Raw genomic sequence first — 21,823 nt, 5'->3', positions numbered from 1 at the left:
CCATCGTGGCACCCCCGGCGCCGCGCGCGCCATCCTCTCACGATAATAACGCTGCAGCCTATTCCTCCCGAACGACACATCCTCCAGCCACTGCGCACATTCCCCATCCACAGTCTACGGCGCCTCCTCTCCTCGGAAATCGCATCCTCCCGTCGCAAATCACATCCTACAGCCGCGGAATCACCGGAAATCGATTCCTCTCGCCGACGGACGACACTTCTCGCATTCTCTCCAGCCGCGGAATCGCCGGAAATCGTTTCCTCCCGCCGCGGACGACACTTCTCGCATCCTCCCCAGCTGTGGTGGTCTGCCCTTCAGCTGGCGGGGCTGCTCCATCTCCGTATCCACCGTAATCGATGGCCCAGTGTTCCCCCTAGGCCCTCCACTGCTGATGCCGCCGTCCCGGACCTCTCTGCCGTCGAGTCTTCCATCCTGGTCCGCTCTGCTGCCGACACATCCGGCCTTGCCGCTGCCACTTCTCCCAGCGGAGGTGAACAATGAATCTGAGAAGAAGTCGGTGGCCTTTTGTCCTTTTTCCTGCGCGACGGTACAAGAGTGACATCTGCTATAAATCCAAAAACCTCAACCTGTGAGTTTTCTCTTCCCAGTGTCTCTCTCATCATCAATGGTAAAATTCACCCACGCCTTACCGTAGCAGCGATAGCGTGGATAAATTGAGCGAGGGAGATTATTTTGTACAGCTTCTCATTGTTGTTTAATGTCATGTATAGCATGCTTTTATCATTTTGATTGGATGCTAATTTAGTTTGCCATACTAAACGAAACAACTCATAGTTCATATACTTTTTTCTCGGTTGCCTTTCTCTAATCTGTTCTTGTTCCATGAATCTCTCATGTTTCTTATACATAGCAATTCATATGTATGCAAAAAGCATGGCAACCCTTTATCTAAAGTTATTTTTCTTTAAAAAAAAATCCTTACTGTGGTTAGTCTTTTGACGAGGCTATATGAAATGACTTTTTTTTTCTTTTGGCTATTTCTGTCATTGACAACCTTTTCAATTCAATAGATGATGAAAAGCAAGAATGTTCAGAAAATATGATTATGCCTGGTTCTGACAGTTTATTATACTTTCTAATTTTTAAATGTAATTTATATTTTATACTTCCTAAATTTTTAAACGTGATTTGCACGTGCACGATTCCTAGTAATACAAATGAATGGGTAACCCACGGCTACCATCTTACCCAGTCCCTCGCATCGATCCAGGTATAGCCTGATGCCTAAAGTCGATCGAATTCCTACGCAAGCCTATCTATGAGTCTCATCTTTTCGCTTATGCTTATGCTTATTAGCTAAAATTTGAATTTCAATCTTAAATAAATTTGGAGTTGATTTTGAAGGGTTTTTTTATCGAAGTTTATTTTTCAATCTTTGTTAGCTCACTAAGAACACGTATATAAAAGCTTTATTCACAAATAATTTTTTATTTGTAAATATGCCGTTTGGTTTATTTCATAGATAAGCCAAACGATGGCACGGTACGTCTGTGACTTGCCCTGATCGTTTGTTTACTCTCTCGGCATGGATGATGCCCTGTTGTCTATCCTCCTCACATATCGGGGGCTGTCGAATAGCCTGAGTCTGTTGTGGTCCAATCAAGTTTTGAGGGCTCAGGGTGCATAACTACCTGCAGATGATGGGCACGATGTCCCAGATCGGCATCGGCCTTGGGAAGGACAATGATCTGCCAACTGGGCAATGGCAGATCACTTGTGTTCTGGGAAGACAGATGGCTGGCTGCATGCAAGGAAGATGCGCCAAAGAGCTGGCGCCGGTGGTCACGATCAAGAACGGTTGCCGAAGCGCTATGCATTCTCCAGCCTGCCAATGGAATTGATCATGGATATACTCCAGGGCATTAGGTATTAAGTTACATGCACTGATCAGTTCAACCTAAAAGTTTCGTGGAATAGAAGTGGGCTGTAATTTTTATTTAATTGCGCGCCTGTCAGGATTCGAACTCGAGACCTCCGGCTCTGATACTATATTAAGTTGCATGCACCGACCAGTTTAACCCAAAACTTATATTTCAAAATTGGGGATGCTGAATACCTTGCTCTCTGGTCGCAAGTTAGCCGGGTAGTCCTATACTCCTATCCAAACATGAAGATGGGTTAATCTGGCATTCGGAGTCATCTAGCATATCTCCACAAATTCGGCCTATGACACCTTGTTCATCGGCAGGGAGAAACAAATCTGGTGGAACCACGCATCGTCGTGACGCGGAAACTTCTCATGGCTGATAGCCCATCGCTGGTGATGGATGGGTGATGTTGGAATTTAATGCAATAAATTAATTGAGTCTTAGCCTAAACATGATCACATTTTGCTTATGCGGAAATTAATTGATCACTGACCTGAGATAAAGCCATTACTCTTCTTCTTTCTTCTCCTTTGTTTCTTCTGTTGTGAGATACCACACGAACCCCTTCCAGTGTCTAATCGATCGGGCGATTGATTTAGGGTTTAGGGTTGGAGAGAGTTGAGTCGTCACCCAGCCTCCCTCCTTCTCTTTCTTTATATAGCGACACTGGTGGGGCTCGGGGGTTTATCTCAATCTAAATTCGAATCTATTTTGTACCGATCACATAAAACAGATTTATCTCTTAGTTTGTTTCTTGTTAGGATAGGAAAACCGGTGGGATTTTAACCTTATCCTAACTAACCGGTATTAGCCGATAAAATCAACCAACATTCTCCTATTGATTTTGAGACTAACTGATGAGTTTATCAAATAAAATAGCTCCCCAAGGCAATGTGTCTTTGACAACATTATGCGTCACCGAGACAACAAGACCTATAGTTCACTATAGTACCCAAATAAACTCAAGCTTAACTTAGTGGGTGTTGATTGAAAAAATAAGTCCCCCTCATCCAGGATCTTAGTGAGGCTTTTATTTATACATGTACTGGCCAGAACATATCTTAATTAATCTTAACTTTACGAGCCTTTAAAGTATGGATCCATGAGCAAAAGCTTAGCTTAATAATAATTCGATCCTGGGACATATCTTTCACAACTATATCAATGTGTTAGGCAGAAAACACATAACATGTTGCTACTAGAATAAAAAACTGTGTTCAATTAGTGCACAACTTATAACACAGTACAATTGAGTGGTTTACACCTTTTGAGTGGTTTATGAGCGCTATTTACCACTCTTAGTTCTGGGAAATATGATTAATCATAACATGCTTTAAAATCTAACTGCATCGTCAACTATGCAGTAAGAGATTATTTTGGAGCTTTTCCATGGTTATTGCTCCCCTATGTGTGGATATAGCTTAATCTGAATAATCTTTATAAATATCCACACATCTCGCAAAATAAGTGTCCAAATATCTCTAAACTTCTGAGATCATTGGACTTTAGAAATATAAGCATGTTACTTAAGATTGCCTTGTGAATAATACAAAACATTCTTAATACCAGTGGTCTAGTCTGGATTTAATTGAATACTGCCAAGATTCCCAGTAAAAAATGTATGCCAAATCTGTATGCATCCAGATTTGAGCTAATCTCAAGCTTCTGTCAGCTGAATCATAAATGATTATCTTTATAATTTAATTTCAGCTTGACTAATCTTTAACTGAATTCTCTCAAATTATTTCTTTAATTTATGCCAATATATGACTTACTGATATAAGCCCAGTACTCCTTCAGACCAAAATAATTCATGGAAAAATTTCCTTAGCTTCTAACAGCAATATGCATTGCTTGACAATAAAATGTCATTAGTATGGAGTACCGGTGTGAAATTCCCACCTTTAATTTTCATGCACCTGTCCACCTCACTTGAATTGTTCGAAATTTCCATTAGAGTCAGGCTTAATCTTATTAACCCACTTAAATGGCCCACTATTTTGACTCATTTAGAAACTTATACTAAATTCTTTATTTTATTCATCAATCTCAATTATCCTTACATGGTTCGAAAACTATTTAGATGAACACTTTAATGTCTTATTTTGTTCATTCATCTCAATTTATTCTTATTTTTATTGTCTTATAAGGTGAACAAGCTTTATTTAGTGTTCACCACCATAATCCGATCTCATAACTTCATTTGATTTTAGCATTAGTGTCTTAAATTTCTTAAAGGAAATTGGAGGTTGCTTATGGGTAAACATAGCCATAAATAATCTTTTGATGGCTAATTTCTTAACTTAGTGAAATTTTCACTTAAAGCTAAACAACGCCATTAAAATCTAAGGGAAAGAATATCTCTATCTCATGAGACATTCCAAACTCCCCTAGTTATGTGTCATAAGCGACAATGGCACAAATTCAAAGACGTCTTACTTCCATCATCATAATAATTATTCTCCTCATTTTCTTGTTTAAGCTTAGTTCACTAATGACGCAGCGGAATTTAAAACATCATTAATGTTTGATTAAGTCCACAAATGGATTTCTTAAGTCTGTACCCTATATGTGACTTGTATTTCCATAACAAAACCCTCAAGTTATGTTATGTATGTTTAATTGTGCAAGTCACAAATTAAGAGATACAAAATTCTAGCATCCACATAATGGATCTATGAGTCATAAATGAGGTAGAATAATTCTTGCTGATCTTATTAGAGCTCTTGATGAGCTCCCACTGATTTTATTATTTATGTAATGGAAGCATAATACCTTATGAACTTGAATCACTTAGCTTTACTTAGCGAATTATCATCTAATTAATGATAGATGTCAGAAATTTCTAAGGGTGAAGTGTCTCGACCTTAATGAGACATATATTCTCCCCTAGAAATGTGGCCGAAAAATAAGGCCATAATTTCGACAACGTCTCATAATGATTCAACCCGAAATAACGCCCTTAATCTTCTTATTTAACTACTTTCTTGAATCAGGACATTAAGCATGTCCCTATTTCTTGCAAAGAACTTACACAAGAAAATTGCAAGAGTAGCATACATAGGACATAGAGGCAATTTTATTTCCCCTTGCGAGGAAAGTGAGCTTTATTATCATTAAATTTGGAAGTTGCAACACTCCCCCTTAGTGAAGCTTCATCTTTGCCATCAAATGACAAGATTAACATGATCTTACTTAGTTTGCCTCTTAGTCTTCTATATTTCTTATTGATTTGCGGAATGATGAACCAAGTCAATTATGGTCCACTTTGTCTTAGTATTACAAATATGAAAATGACCGTAGTCTAATGGGAGAAGAATCATACGAAATGGACAAGTGGTGCATATGAAATGTGCGATGTCCATCTCACTAAGTTTGCACGCCATGTGATTTATTTCTTATGCTACCTTTTAAATTATGGCAGCAAATGTGCATAGGTACTAAAATTGTACTAAGCATTAGTTTTGACAAACTTCTAAAGTTCATCTCAACGTTTGCTAGATACAGTTTCGCAATGTCATGCTCAAAATTCTCCCCTAACACTAACAGGGATGATAATCTCAATATTTATGAGTGACATGCGAAACATAGCATTATATTGGCCTTCTCCCAGGCTAAAGATGCCTCTTGAATTTAGAAAAAAATTAGTGACATTAGCTGCGGGAGCCACAAGGAATCCTTTGTTAATGCTAAGTCATACTCAAATAGGCCTTAGACTCAGTTAAGTCAATGAGGAATAATAATAATAATTCCATAGACTTTAACTGATAAATAAAATTAAGTGGCACTATTATTGTGGTTGCTTGTGTAAATTACGTACAGTAGTACATTAACTTACACAATAATAACTTAATCTTTATTCCGCTTTGTATCACCGTTGGGCAGAGACAAAACGAAGGAATCAATAAATGAAATTACTTATAATCCAAAATCAAGTCACCATTGGGCAGAAATGATTAGGGAATAAACATTAATGTCTTAAGACACATCACCAAAAGGTAGAAGTGATAAAGTAAATAATTTAAAATCCCAAACCAAATCACCATAAAGGAATTAAGCTTGCTGACAGATTAGATCCTCGATCACATCACCGTAAGGTAGAAGTGATAAAAGGAATTAATGCACTAATGGCATAAATAAAATTCTAAGTCATATCACCATTAAGGCCAAAATGACAGAGAAAATTAAAATAATGATTGACAATACTTAGATTTCTTCCCTTAATTACATCACCGTTGGGTAGAAAATAATTAAGGAAATAACAATCTTGATGAAATCATCTTTCTTTCTAGATAAGCTTCCCGTTGGTTCCATTTATCTAGAAATAATTTACTCAGTATTGCAACTGATCTTAATTAATAAGAATTGCTTATTGCATATAATTAGTTTACCATGGCTTAATCAATCATATGCAAAATAAACTTAGAATTTCATAGTCAAAGCACCATTGGTCATAAATAATTATGAATAATCTTAAAATTAATTCCTTAATTATATCACCATTTGGTAGAAAATAACTAAGGAATAAAAAAAATAATTGTCATGCAATTATAATAACGTGGGTTAAATGTAACTTCAGATCTTAATACTTTCTAGTCGAATTTCTCGATGGTTCCATTCGACTATAAATAATTAAGTTACTAAGGCAATGACCATCATAATGATGTTGACATGAAATCATAAATACTTTCTAGTTAAATTTCCATTCAACTAGAAATAAATTAAATGGCTTAAAGAAATAATAATCTTAATAAATATTGACATGAAATCATATTAACGTTGGTCAAATGTAATATCATATCATTAATTTCTTTTTGAGTGACCAAATAATTGATCATAATTTTCCAGCAATTTTAAATGGCTAAGTAAGCTCATAAATGAATTTTTGGAAATTAATAAAACATTAAATTCGCGGGCTTAGGATTAAAATTAATAAGAGCCCACTCTTATTGGTGAGGCCGGCCCAAAACGGACCGGCCCACTTATGCGCGCGCGGCGCTGAGATGGGCGCAGCCCAGATTGGCTCAGCCCATAGGCGAAGGCGGCCCGACGCGGAGTCGATCTGAGCCGTCCGATCTAATGGATGGCTCAGATTCCCTCCATGCCGAAGAAGTCGCTGACGGGGAGGGTGAGAACCCTAACCCTATTCCCGATTCTTCTCCCCTTCTCTTCCTGATTCGACGTCCGGCGAGCGAGCGACCGAATCGGCGGCGATGGTGCGACGGCGGTCCGACGAGTTGGGGAGCTAGCGCGGCGACGAGCGCCGCCGTGGCTCCATCTTTGCCGGCTGGGGGGCGCGCTTGGGGCGGCGCCAAGCCGTGGCGTTTAGGCGTTTTGGCGGTCCGACAAAGTGGCGGCGCGCAAGCGGCAGTGGTTGCCGTGCGGCTCCGGACTTCATTTTTCTGGGGGGCGGAGCACAAGGCGACGCCAAGCCAAGCCTTCCCGTCCTGGCGTGGCGGTGATGGTGGGAAAATTCAAGGCGGCGTGCGCACGGCGGATGCCGACGTGACCATGAGGAGCTCCGACGAGCTTAGGGAGCTTCAAGTCCGGTAAATTCCCGGAATCCGAAGCTTTAATTTCTTTTTTTTGTTTGGATTTAATTCGGGTATTTGTGACTTAGGGTTCTTCCCCCAAAAATTTAGGGTTCTTCATTTGGGGATTTTAGGCCGATTGGATCCGGCTTATTGGGGATTTCGGGAAATTTCATTCTTGTTTATTCCCTTTTGCTTATCAGTGGGGAATTTCAATCTAGTTTATCCCCTGTTTTCCCCAATTTACTTCTTAATCCACTGTTCTTATATGATAAGAACCTAGGGTTTATGAGGTGGGAACAACGAGAGTTTCAATCTGGTTTATCTCATTCGTTCTCCGCTTAGTAAAATTCGAGAGAAAAAAAAAATCTCTCTGATTGAATTTCTCCTTCCCTTACTGATTTCTAGCCGAAGCTATGATTTACTTAAGCATGAACCCTAATTCGATCTAATTAACTTTAATATGACATAATGCTCAAATCAAAGCAACTTTAAGAACTAATTAACATAATAAGGGGCTTAACAGATTAATCATGGCATCATGCTGAGACAGATTAGGGTTCATCACTTCATTTGCACAGTGGCTTCAATCAGGGATGATGGGATCAAGTGGCTAAGATTAGGCTCTGATACCACAATGTTGGAATTTAATCCAATAAATTAATTGAGTCTTAGCCTAAACATGATCACCTTTTGCTTATGCGGAAATTAATTGATCACTGACCTGAGATGAAGCCATTACTCTTCTTCTTTCTTCTTCTTTGTTTCTTCTGTTGTGAGATACCTCACGAACCCCTTCCAGTGTCTAATCGATCGGGCGATTGATTTAGGGTTTAGGGTTGGAGAGAGTTGAGTCGTCACCCAGCCTCCCTCCTCTTTCTTTATATAACGACACTGGTGGGGCTCGGGGGTTTATCTCAATCTAAATTCGAATCTATTTTGTACCGATCACACAAAACAGATTTATCTCTTAGTTTGTTTCTTGTTAAGATAGGAAAACCGGTGGGATTTTAACCTTATCCTAACTAACCGGCATTAGCCGATAAAATCAACCAACAGGTGACAGGTTGAGCAAATGTGGGTTGCCACTCCCGGGACAATGTGTATTGCTGCGACCAACACCAAGAGACAATCGATTATATCCTTTCTTTTTGTGGATGGTAATGTATGGCATTGGCAAACCACAATGCTTCCCATCAAACGAACACTCCTTCCTGTTTTGGTGGAGTGACCGTCAGAATAATGTGGCATTAAGAAGGTTTTGATACCATCGTCATCCTGATGGCCTGGAAAATCTTAAAGGGGAGAAACAGTCCAATCTTCAACTTCAAGTTCAAGACAAACTAGTTGGCATCCCGTGCCTAGGGATGAAAACGGAGCGGGTACATACGGATAATGCTCATGTCATATTCGTTTTCATATTTTTTTACCGGATACGAAAATGAATACGGATAGCTCAAGTATGAAAACAAATAAGGATTGTCTCAAAAACGAATAAAAATCGAATATGATCGGATACGAATACGGAAACAATTTTTTTTTGGAATACAAAAACCAACTCAACCTCTAATGGAAACAAATATCAATATATATCAGTAGCACCTGAGGTCTTGGGTTCGACTCCCCATGGGAGCGAATTTTCCAAGATTTAACGGCGTTGTGCTTTCAGTGGTAGGCGACGTACCCGTCGACAGCGAGGCCACTGTGGTGACTTCGTCAATCTCTCCAGGATTTGCCGGCCCAGTCTTCAAAGATGCTCATAGGGGTAGGGTTTGCGTGCATGCGTTCATAGGGGTGAGTGCGCGTGCGTTGTGAGTGTCTGCGTTGTACTGTGTAATTCTAAAAAAAATCAACATATATAATTAGCTCATTTTATATAAAATGAAGTATAATTTATAAATATTTTTTAAAATTTGAATAATATTAATAGTATGGACTAGTGTTAAGAGATAAACTACTATTAAAATCTATAAAGGTATATTGAAGGTTATAGAGTTAGAAAGAAATGGGGGTATGTCTCATGGCTTTTGCGGATATCCGAATAGCACTATTCACTGGATATCTGAATTATTATCCGTATCCGACGAAAACCCCAGTACCATATCCGTATTCATATTCTGTATCCGAACGATCCAAAAATTATCCGCCGAAAGATATCCGTATCCGTTTTTGTCCGGAGCGGACGGAAACTATCCGCTCCGTTTTCATCCCTACCTGTGCCTTTTCCGCGGAATTTGCTAGTTTTATCGTCAAATAAAATCAATGTTTTAAATAATTAGATGTAACTATGTATATATACAAAATAAATGATAATGTGGATTCATATATACTCTTTGCTATTACAATACAATTCATGTTTTGTTTTTTTAAAACATCATTGTGTATTGTTATGATATACGAAAGTTATTTTCATGCACAATCTGGATATCGTCATAATTAGGGTAGTTTGCAGTTTTGCACCTCTTTGCTTTATCTCAAGCTTATTTCAAAAATATGTTTGGTTTTATGATGCCTAATTACTCTATGTTATCCAATTATTTATAACAAAACAAAACTCACATATTATACAATAATCTGAGTTGTATTAAATAAAGAAGATAAGTTTGCATTATTTTGAAGGACTTGGGAGGAGAAAACATAGTATTATGTGCAGAATGGATAACAATGTCACATGCGATTATGATCTAAAGGGAGGAGAAAACATAGTATAACTGTACTAATGCTGTAATGTCCCGCCTCTCCCATTCATAGGTCATAGACTGCCCTCACAACACAAGTCTTTCCTGCACACTTTATCCTCACTCGTGTGATATGAGTATTCTATTAAGGAGATCGGCTTCCGGAAAAAAGTTGCAATTTGTTGATATGAGTATTCTATTAATCCTATTAAACGCTCCTCTTCCCGATCGGTCACCCATCCCAAATTGTTCCAGGCCAAGTACGCTTAACCTCAAAGTTCTTTGGAGATCGGCTTCCGGAAAAGAAGTTGCAACTTGTTGATATGAATATTCTATTAAGGAGATCGCCTTCCGAAAAAGAAGTTGCAACTTGTTGATATGAGTATTCTATTAATCCTATTAAACGCTGGGCCGGGATGTCACATCCTCACCCCCTTAAGAGATCGACGTCCTCGTCGGTCAACCCCTAGCCAGGAACGTCCCCTCTTGGCCACGTCCGTGTGTCCAATGCCAGCGTATGTGCCATGCTGTGTGACCACTCCGGATCCACACCAGCCATACGCAGCATGCCTGTGCAACTGTGACTCACGTGCCCGTGAAACCGCGAGAGTTGGCTCTGGTACCATTCAGTAACGTCATGTCTGCGCAACTGCGACACATGCGCTCGTGAAACCGCGAGAGTCAGCTCTAATACCATTTTGTAACGTCCCACCTATCTCAGGCCAGGCTCTGATACCATTCTATAATGTCCCGCCCTGGCTCTGGTACCATTCAGTAACGTCATGTCTGCGCAACTGCGACACACGCCAGGCCAGGCTCTGATACCATTCTGTAATGTCCCACCCGGGCCCACTTATATCTGACAGCTTTTATAAGTCATAGATTGCCCTCACATGTGCACCCGGGAATAATTTTCCGATCGGTCATCCATCCCAAATTGCTCCAGGCTAAGCACGCTTAACTTTAGAGTTCTTTGGAGATCAGCTTCTGAAAAAGAAGTTGTAACTTGTTGATATGAGTATTCTATTAATCTTATTAAGCCCTGGGCCGGGATGTCACAAATACGATCCGATGGCTTAGAATTAATGATGATGTGGCTTCTTACATGTCTTATTTTATAGGAGTAAATGCTTTTTAATGTGTACCAACCATATAGAAAGATAGAAAGATAGGATACGGAAGGTGGCAGCTAGGGGTGAAAACGGGGCGGGTATTTCCCGCCCGCCCGCCCGGCCGTATTATTCGGGACAATTTCGGGTAAAAAATTCGGGTACCCGGAAGTTTCTATGGGTAGTGGGTTCGAATACGGGTATTTTCTATCGGATATGAGATCGGGTTCGGGAGGACGGTATCTGATGGATACGGATTATCCGGTAAAAATACCCAGATAACATGCCAAGCCCAATAAAGCACTAGTGGCCAAAAGGCCCACTAGTAGAATGACCACCATCAACCAGTAAACCATGCCTAACAACCCAACAACCAAAAATACTAATTATTGTTCAGTGTTCACTAATCCCACTAAGAAATGACGCCGAGACTACGAGCACCACCGGTGCTGCGGCGCGCCGCCACCTGCTGCATCCGTTGAGCCGCGGCCACCGCCGCTACATGCCTTTGCTGCCAGCCGATCCTCATCTCTTCAGGAACAGGAAGTCAGCAGCTCATCACAAGTCAGGCCGAGTTTAGTTCCAAACTTTTTCTTTAAACTTCCAATTTTTCTATCGTATAAAACTTTACTACATATACAAACTTCTAACTTTTCCATCACATCGTTTCAATTTCAACCAAACTTTCAATTTTTCCAGTTAAAAATCGATTGTTCCTTGTCGTATTGCTCATATATCTTAAACCCTAATAATATAGTCACATTATGGATATATGGGGATGGTTGAATATATAGCTATTTTCTATATAGTATAGATGATCGTTGCTTTGACGTGATATCCGAAAAGATATTCGTAACCGATAGTGGTCGTATCCGTCTAGGTACGTATTCGTCTCATATTTGTGCCCGATATTATCTGTGCTTGTATCCGTATTCGATACTATCCGTATCCAACCCGATTCCGATTATAAAATATGGGTTAGGATATGGGAAGAGTGAGATCCGATCGAACCCGACCCGATTTCACCCCTAGTGGCAGCAATGAGTGCCACCCTCTGGCGGGAAGCCAGAGTGCCAATCTAGCCCTCTGTTTCTCGGTTGTATCAACCTTCTCCAAGATCCCTTCATGTTCCCCCTTTACGCTTTCTCTTTTTTTTTCTGTACATATGGTGCATAGAAAAAAGAACATTAAACGGATTAAATTGAGTTCAATCAGAGTGTTCATTCGCAATTGTCAAATTAATGTTTGATTGTTTTCTCATACTACACTAATTGCATATTCATGAGATGATGGCTATACTCGTTATCGCTTCAGCGATTTGTTAATCTTTTCGAAGAAAGGGAGAAGCGATTAATACTCTGCAATTAGATGTGAGCTGCTTGTGAGATTTACCTATACATTCATTGAAAACAAGTTTTTAGATAATGAATAGAATCCGGAATCCCGACCTTGCTAAAAAGCTATAACCAATTATTACACCAATTCAACCAAATACGATAGCTCCTCAACAAGTCATAAAAACACAGGCCTAATAAAACAGGAGCACACACAAACTACTAAATGCCAACACAAGAAAAGACCACAAGATTATGAATTCTATCTGTGATTCTCCATCTAAAGTTGGTAAAAAATTACATAACCGTTGACTCAAAATTACGACATGCAACTTTTATTAGCTTGGTATCTTCATTACACTTTTATAGTTGAGCTCAGAACCGGAGCCAATTTGTTGCCCTGAAAAGAACCTGCATATAAGATATAAATAGCGATTTGTCAAAAACCATACCATTTCTGCTCAGCCATAGAGTCCAACATATAGCTGCTCGTACAAGAATAAGTTTACTGGTTTTTTTTATCAACCTTTGCAAACCAATTGTCAAAAATATAAGATATACTATGTGGAATATTTAAACCATAAGAAAATCATAGTTCTTTCCAAATAAATTTTACATAGGCCATGTTTAGTTCCTTTTCAAAATTTTTTTAAGTATATGGATACACATTTGAAGTATTAAACATAGACTAATAACAAAATAAATTACAGATTCCGCCTGTAAATTGCGAGACGAATCTATTAAGCCTAATTAATCCATTATTAGCAAATGTTTACTATAGCACCACATTGCCAAATCATGGCGTAATAAGGCTCAAAAGATTCGTCTCGCAATTTACATGCAAACTGTGCAATTGGTTTTTTCGTTCACGTTTAATGCTCCATGCATGTGTCCAAATATTTGGTGTGACGGAATTTTTGAAAGTTTGAAGGTAACTAAACATAACCATAATGACAATTCAAGAATAAAACAACTTTTTGGCTATTCTAAAGAACTATGCATCGGAGCGATTTGATTGGGCTTGTGACCACATAATATGTTGGGTTCAGCCACCTTCATCTGGATGCTTTGCACAAATATATAGGCATCCATGTATTATTTTTAAGCTTTAAATAAAAATATTGCATCGTTGCATACGTATATACGTGCATAGTTGCTCAATTCGTTTTGTATTATCATATATGTAAGTTTTAGATTGGAGGATAATTATTATTAGTTTTTAATATTTGTATCTTATATAGGAGTGTTATGTTAGATCCACCGCAATGCACAGAGAAGATGCTAGTTAAAGAGATAAACATTAGTAGAGACGTTACATTTCTTTCTCTTGCGAGGTAGTAGAAATGGCTGGGCTGACTCAGTAGCTTCGAGTAGGGGTGAAAATGGATTGAATACGGGTGAAAATGGATCGAATACGGATGAAAATGTCTGGAAAGAATGAATAAAAAATGATACATCTGGAAAGAACGATTACGAATCGGAATGAATATGATTACTAATATTTAATAGACCATAAACCCCTAATATGTATTGATATAATTGTCTCTCAATTAGGAACGTATTTTATACATCAAGCTTTTACGTATATAATATGCAAATCAACTTAAAAAAATATCACTAAAAATTTTAGAAAATAACGTGCTTGTAATTTTAGTAGTATTGCATTTACGTGTAAAATCACATCTTCAAATACATACTACATAGCGAGTAAAAAAGAAAGAAGACAAATTCTGACTGATTTGTAGTCCTAAAATATCAGAATTTTTTATTTTAAGACTAAAAATATAAGAATTGAGGTTAAGATTTAAAATGCAGGTGTAATATTATTGAAACTATATGTACAAATATTTTTAGATTTTTTTGGTAATATTTGTTAGTTGGTGCATATAGAGTGCACAGGACATGTTACCTCTCAAATAGAGTAAAATACACCAGCGGTCCTTAAACTTGTCAGGAGGTTTCACTTAGATCCATAAACTTGTAAAGCGTACATCGAGATCTCTAAACTTGTTTTATTGTATCATCTCGGTCTAAAGCTGTGTTTGACCGTAGTTTTGCCCACGTGAACGATGACATGAAATTTTTATATTTTTTTCTTCCTTCTCCCTTTTTTTTTTTCTCTTCTCCTTTTTTTTTCTTCGGTGCCTCCGCCGGTCAACACGGCGGTGCCCTAGCCCATCAATTCCGAGTCCACACTGGCGCGCTGGCAGCTCCTCGCCACCAGCGAGCCCATCCAACACCTCGGCTGCTCGTCGTTGTCCACCGCCACTCCATCAGCGCAAACAACAGCAGCAACAAGTCAGATCCAGTGCCTAAATCCAAGCAGCAGCAAGCAACCAATCCAAAATCCAAAAATCCAACAAGGCAGCATGAGAAGTAGCAGCCGCAGACATCAACCTACCTCACCCTCGGCTCGTCGTAGTCGCACGCTGCGGATCTGCTCGCTGCGCGGTCCGGCTGCTCCCTGGTCACGCCATCAGTGCCAGCGTCCGCCCGTTGCCGATTTCCTCGCCGTCTTCAAGCTTGTTGCAGCCGGCCGTTGTCTTCGTCCATCACTGCCGCTGGCCGTCTTCGTTAATCTCCTTCCCCGCCGAGCTCAGCGGCCTCTCCTTCTCTGTCGACCTGAGCTGAGGGCCTTGGCGGCGTGCTGCTGGCTCCACCGCTGGTTGACCCGGAGCCACGGGGCAGGATGGGAGCGTGGGCGACGCCCAAGGCGACGCGTGGCCGGAGATCGGCGGTGGGCGGCGGAGCTTGGGCTCGCGGTGACGGGGGAGGAGTACGGCAGTGCCGTGAGCAGCGAGCCTGCGTGCGGGCGGCGCCGGAGGTGGCGAGCGGTGAGTGGGAAGCGCGCGCGCAGGCGGCATCGAGGGCGGCAAGCTGCGAGTGCGCGAGGCCCTTCTGCGCCGCCTTTATCCTTCCCCAGTTGCCTCCGTCCCCTCCATCCCGTCAGTGCCGCCGTCCTCCTCCCCCCGTCACCGCCCTTCTCCCCCCATCGCCGCCGCTGTCCTCCCCCCCCCCCATCGCCGCCGCTGTCCTCCCCCCCCCCCCATCGCCGCCGCTGTCCTCCCCCCCCCCCATCAACGCCGCCGTCTTCCTCCCTGCGTGCTTGCCGCCGTCGCGCGCTCGCCTCCAGCACGGCTGCTCGGCAAAACCGCGGCAGTGGCGGCGCCTATGGCGTGCGGTGGCTCGGTTGCGCAGGAGAAAAAAAAAAGAGAAGGGAGAAAAAAAAGGAAAAAGGGAGAAAGAATTACATGTCATTATGTCATTGTCCACGTGTCATGTCACGTAGGCAAGACCACGGTAAAACGCGGGTTTACACCGGGATGATACAATAAACCAAGTTTAGAGACCTCGATATGCGTTTTGCAAGTTCGTGGACCTAAGTGAAACCTCCTGACAAGTTTAAGGACCGCTGGCGTATTCTACTCTCTCAAATAATACATCAAATCTATAAGGGGTAATTTCGTTCTTATACCTACTTTGATGTTAAATATTTATTTTGCTCCCTACTTTTTAGGTTATTATTTTTGTCTCTGTTTTTTTAAACGAATACACAAAGTTAACGGTGTTAAGTCATTGGCAAAATCACATTTATACCCTTACTTGATGTCGCACATTTAGCTCTATAGTGTCATTAATTGTGCTTTTACCTCATTCATGGAACTCGATTTCGAAAATAGGATTATCTTTTGATAAACTATGACTTATATAACAATTTGGACATAACATCGACAAAACTGTGACATGATCAGATTCATAGAATTTAGATAAAATTTTGATAACATTTCAATAGCATTTTGACAGAATTGGACAACATTTTTTCAGCATTCACCTTCCATGAAAATCTCCTCCATTTGCAAGATTCGCTCAAGAAGCATCGACAACGGCTGCTGCTCCCCGCCGCCACGCCTCCTGCTCGCTGCCAATGCTTGGTCGGGTCGCGGTCGCCTGGTCAAGTTGCCGACATTGGCTGCTGCTCGCTGCCACCACACCCTCCTTGTCGCCGTGTCTTGGTTGGGTGACGGTTGCCTGGTCGGGTCGGCGACGATGACTGTTGCTCCTCGCCACCTTGCCCGCTCCCACGCCATCATGCCATCCTGCTCGCCGTCGCGGCTTGGTTGGTTCGCGGCCACCTAATTCGGTCATCGATGATGGCTGCTGCTTCCTGCCGCCTGGACGGCCCACCGACACCGACTGTGCATGGCCGAGTCTTCGCTGCCGCCGTTGTTGCCGCTGAACTGTAGGGTTTGCGATGTGGATTGGGGAGAGGAGTCAGCGGTAGAAGAAAGGGCCTCCTGACATTTGCAAAATAACCAGAGCCAGAAAGGTCAATTGTATTCTGTAAAATCATTATTTCCTTTTGTTGGAGACTAATGGTCTGCGTCGCCCCCGGGAGCACGGACAATGCCCCATCCTCCTTCCGCCGCCCCCTCCCTCCTCCTCCCCTTCGCCACGAGGACGGCGGCAAAGCCGGCCTGCCATAAGGACGGCGGCGGCGGGACTCTCCCCCACGAGGAAGCTTAGCGGCGGGGACATCGAGGCTGCTCGATAGCGGCGGGTAAGTGGTCGACGCGGCGGATCCAGCCACGCTGGATGTTGATCCGCCTCCCCTGGCGGCAGATCTAGCCTCCCCGGGGCCAGATCGGGGCGGAGCGATGGTGGACTTCATGGCGACGGTGGCAGGAGAAGGTGATGGATGCGGCGATGATGGCGAAAGCCCTCGGGGAAGAGGCTGATGTGCACTAGGGTTCCTGTAACACCCTGAAAATTCGACCGACAAAATCAAAACTCTAAAAATACGGATTTTCAAAAACCTTTTTAAATTAATTGCATCATGCCGATCTTATTCGCCTATTTTATCTGGATTTGATCTCGAAGATTATTAATCGTGAGTAAAGAATAGTTAATCAGGAATAAACCTTAAAAACAAATTGGTAAAATAAATATAAATTAAAAATAAAGATTAGGTGTGGATAGTAATAAATAAAATATTATCGCGACCATATTTGGATCAATTAAATTTAAATACGATGGAATAAGAATTAACCCTAATTAAAACTCAAATAAATTATATAAAAATAAAATATGAGTAATATTAATCTAGGGTGAATTCATTAGTTAAGATAACACAAATATTGAGTAAAATGCATATATGTAAAATTAGGAATTGTGGAATCAAATTTATATGGAAAATACAGTAAAATCGGGATAAATAGAAAAAGTCACTGTTCATTGCCTCATAGGTGTTCGATTTCGGTCCCTAGCCCTAGACCCTTCTCTGCCACGCGTCCGGCCATGCCCTGAGCCCCGAGCCGCCCGCCCGTCCTATCGCCGCTCGCCCGTCGTCTCGCCCCGTCGCCGTCACGCCGCGCTACCGTCGCGTCACCGCCCGTCGCGTCCCGCCCCGAGCCGCGCGCCGCCGCTGTCGCCGCCGCCGTCGACGTCCCGTCGCCGCGCGTCCCATCGCCGCCTCGCGCCCCGCGTCGCCGCGCCGCCGTCGCGTCGCCCCTTCCCTTCTCTTTCTTTCCCCCTCCTCTCCCCTATAAAACTCCACCCCCTCCCCATTTTCCCCACTCCATCTCCCCCTTCCTCTCCCTCTTCCCCTTCTCCACGCGCCGCCGTTGTCGTGCCGTCGCGCCGCCACTTTCGAAGCCGCCGCGCCGTGCGTCGCCGCCTTGCGCCGCCGTCGCCGTCGCGCCGCCCTCGCGCCGCCGCACCGCCGCCTTCGTGCCGCCGCGCCATGCGTCGTGCGCCGTCGTCGCGCCGCCGTCGGTAAGCCGCCGCCTCCTCCCCTTGCTCGGTCGCCGTCGCCGCCCCGGGTAGCAGGGAGCCGAGAGAGAGAGAGAAAGGGAGAAGCCGAGGAAGAGAGAAAGAAGCCGGGAGGGAGGAGAGAAAGAAAAGAAAAGGAAAAGAGAGAAAAAGAGAAAAAGAAAAGAAAAAGAAAGGAAAGAAAAAAAAGGAAAGGGAGAAAAAGGAAAAGGAAATAAATAGGAAATTAGAGGGAGATTAGGGAAGTTTAGAAAATTTAAAATAATTAGAATTTAATTATAGATTAATTATAGTCGTTGAATTGCAAAATTTAATATAAATTATGGATTATTCTTTGTAATTTCTATAAGAAATCAATTCACGGTAGTAATTTAGATGTAATTAATAACTAAACAAATAGATGAATTCTTATAGATTATTATAGATTATTTTTGGGTAATCCCTATAAGTAATCGATTCACGGTAGGAATTCGGATTTAATTACTAGGGATTTTAGCCGTGTATTATATTTAATCATTTAGTCATAGACTAAATTAAATCATATAATATTTCTAGGATTTCGTCCGATATTTAGCTCGCGATAGAAATCTCTAACCTATTATATGGATATAATGCTCGGGTAGATTAAATTAAAAACTTATGACAACAAAACATTTATACCCGCAAAATAGTTTGAATCGAAATTGGGTTTGCCTTAGTTCGCAAATAATAAAGTTAAAATAAAGGAATCGACTTTCGCATTCGACTTTCATTTGGATTTATTTGGATTTTGTTTGAATTCTAATCAAATTCAAATTGTTCTTTCGCACATAATTATAGAGACCGAGGGAGCCGCGGATCCGGGTGAAGGCCAAGACCCGCAAGACCTTGAGCAAGGCAAGTCATCACTATTCCTTGAACATGTTGATCCCAATTGCGAAATTATTTTGTTTATAAATAAAATTGCATGCAATGATGAACATCCTACTTGTGATTATGCCATGCCTTGATTATTGTTTATCCCTTATTCCTTCGTAACCATGTTTACGTATGAGTCCCTAGTCAATTATGACAATTGCTTAGAAATGCTATTCTAGGATCATGCATACTCATATTTATCAAATGCTAAATGCTTGGGCAATTACCTTTGGGAAGGTAATTGAGATGCGGCATGTGGAGACATGAGCGCCACATTGCCATGAAATTGATGACATGATTTGTGAAAGGAAAATAAAGTGAAAACAACTGTTTTCGACTGGGGCGGACAGAGGATTTGGGTGGTATCTGGAAAAGGCTAGTACCGTCCCCAGTCAATTAAGGACCGAGCCATGAAGCTAAGCATGAAACGACCCCTCGTACAACCGCACTTCTCGTATGGGTATAGACCTAGCGGACTAGATAGCCGAGCGGAGGCAGTATCCCTGCATAGATGGTTCACCCCTGAGTGAGGCAGGTGCGCTACGGTGGGACAGCCGTTGAGGTAGGGCCGAGAGGCGAGCCCTACATTGATGTCGCCATTGGTAGGACTGCCATGAGTGTGTGAGAGAGAGAACTTAACTTGAACCATGATTTAATGTGTGTGAGACTTCTCTTTCCTAGGAGCGCCAGAACTCCTCTCACTGCTAGAAACATGAACGCCTAGAGTGCATGAGGGTTTAAGTTCATGGAGCGGGTACTGCCAATGCGAGGTTATCGAAAAGCTTTGCCGTGACGCGTCTCATGTGTTGGGACGAGGCTCATGTGTTGGGCAGTCGCGGAGTGCGGGTAAAGTGTACATCCACTGCAGTGTGAGTAAACCAAATCTATTCGAATAGCCGTGCTCGCGGTTATTGAGCACCGGGACATGTATTACACTTGGCTAGTCTCTAAATTCTTAACTTGTGTGGGATGGGTTGTTGCATGACGAATTTTTATGCTGTTGGAGCCACTTCCTGAGAAGGGGGAAGGTGGGCGTCCTCAGAAAACCATAACGACTCAATGGCGGGAAGCTATTCTTGGGATCACAATGGATGGTGGACAGAACCGTCGTTGTTTAAATACAAACACTAGTACTAAAATTTGATCAGTCAATGCTAGGTCTTAGGTTTGTGAAAAGAATTACAAAACTGGCTTAGCGCAAAAGAGCCATAGCCATCCTTTGAAATACCCCTTTCATATGCATTGTTGCTGTGGTGACTTGCTGAGTACGGTTGGTACTCACCCTTGCAAATATAAAATTAATCAAAAGCGGGAGATGAAGCTTCAGAGGATCCCTATGCCTACTACCAGGAGGGAGATGAAGACGATGGCGCTCAGTAGGTCTTAGTACGGTCGTTGCCTGTGGCAATGGCATGCCGCTGCCTTATCTATTTCTGCTTTTGGATGTATTCCGGACCGCTCGGTCCGATGATTTAAGACAATGACTGCGGGCTTATGATGTAATAATTAGCACTAGACTCTCGTGTATGTGCTTTTGGTATTTCAGCTACGAACTCGTGTGTACCAGACTACTTGATCCAGGGAAATGATACTGTTTACACGAATGATTCTTGTTATAAAAACGGGGGTCCACAGTTCCCGATCTTCCGAAAGGTTCTGATAAACAACGATTTGGGCGGAGTCACGACACAAATCGATCCGGCTTCTTGAACGTGCACGCTCTTGAGCCCCGCAATCGCAGCACCACGTCTCCTCTGGTTATCACCCGTGTCGAAACGCGGATGACCTCGCCGAGAAGGCTAATCCCTGTTTGCCAATCGAAGAACATAAACAAGAACGAGATAGAAAACAACCAAAATTGCAGATGAATGATTAAGCTCACGAGTTGGGGTCTTACAAACCGATCTAGCGATGAAACTGTTCTCGACAGAATAATCTAAGCAAAATCCAAAAACCTAAAGAGGGCGGCGGGTACTGATATATAGAGTTTAGGGTCGTGCAACCCCCTCTCGACGCAACCCTAATGGGTTCCAACACGATACACGGCCGAAAGGCCCAAATACGGTGATGCAGTACCGGGACAGATTCTGGATGTCAACTTGTTCGGTCGATTTCCATTGACTCGGAAAGAATTTTGACGTGGGACCAAAACCATTGGAAAGGTTATCTTCTTAGCTTTCCATCCATATAAAGAATGCCCCAATCCGAGCACGTATGCGATTTGGACGCCCGTTTTAGTACAGACTGGTCCTAGACTCCGAATTGCACCCGAGGTTGACTTGGTTTGGGCCTCCACGTTGACTTTGGACGTCCTCGATGATCCTCCATGGCTCTAAGTCCTTCTCCAAGTGTCTCCTTGTCCCCTTCATTGTTCCTAATCACAATATAATTATTAGGTAGCAATCTATTCTCGAATTCATACAAAGAAGAATATAGGAACGAGCTCACCTCTAAATTCAATTGTCGCGCACGAGCTCTTGTTATCGGTCCTTGAATGACCGTTAGAGGATTGTTGTGTGTATCCGAGGTAGTGATGTCTGCATCAGAGGCCGGATCCGGTCCTCCCGTGGGCGATGGTGGTGGTGGTCGGTCCGGTGCTAGCCTTCTCCGGGTCAG

The 21,823-nt window shown here is 42.3% G+C and overlaps 2 long non-coding RNA genes across 2 annotated transcripts; both read left to right on the top strand.

Annotated features, from left to right (window-relative positions):
- The first annotated feature begins 354 nt into the window (after positions 1 to 354).
- On the top strand, positions 355 to 2,046 carry LOC136351873 (uncharacterized). The gene is made up of 2 exons (XR_010735131.1): positions 355 to 589; positions 1,659 to 2,046. It is a non-coding gene; the product is annotated as an uncharacterized lncRNA (long non-coding RNA).
- A 12,711-nt stretch (positions 2,047 to 14,757) lies between these two features.
- Positions 14,758 to 16,894, top strand: LOC112936369 (uncharacterized). The gene is made up of 2 exons (XR_003238462.2): positions 14,758 to 15,998; positions 16,367 to 16,894. It is a non-coding gene; the product is annotated as an uncharacterized lncRNA (long non-coding RNA).
- Positions 16,895 to 21,823: the final 4,929 nt, after the last annotated feature.

Source organism: Oryza sativa, chromosome 9 (genome assembly GCF_034140825.1).
Source record: "Oryza sativa Japonica Group chromosome 9, ASM3414082v1".
In the NCBI taxonomy this organism is placed as follows: domain Eukaryota; kingdom Viridiplantae; phylum Streptophyta; class Magnoliopsida; order Poales; family Poaceae; genus Oryza; species Oryza sativa.
Note: the sequence above shows the minus strand (reverse complement) of the source record. Positions and strands in the feature narration are given on the sequence as shown.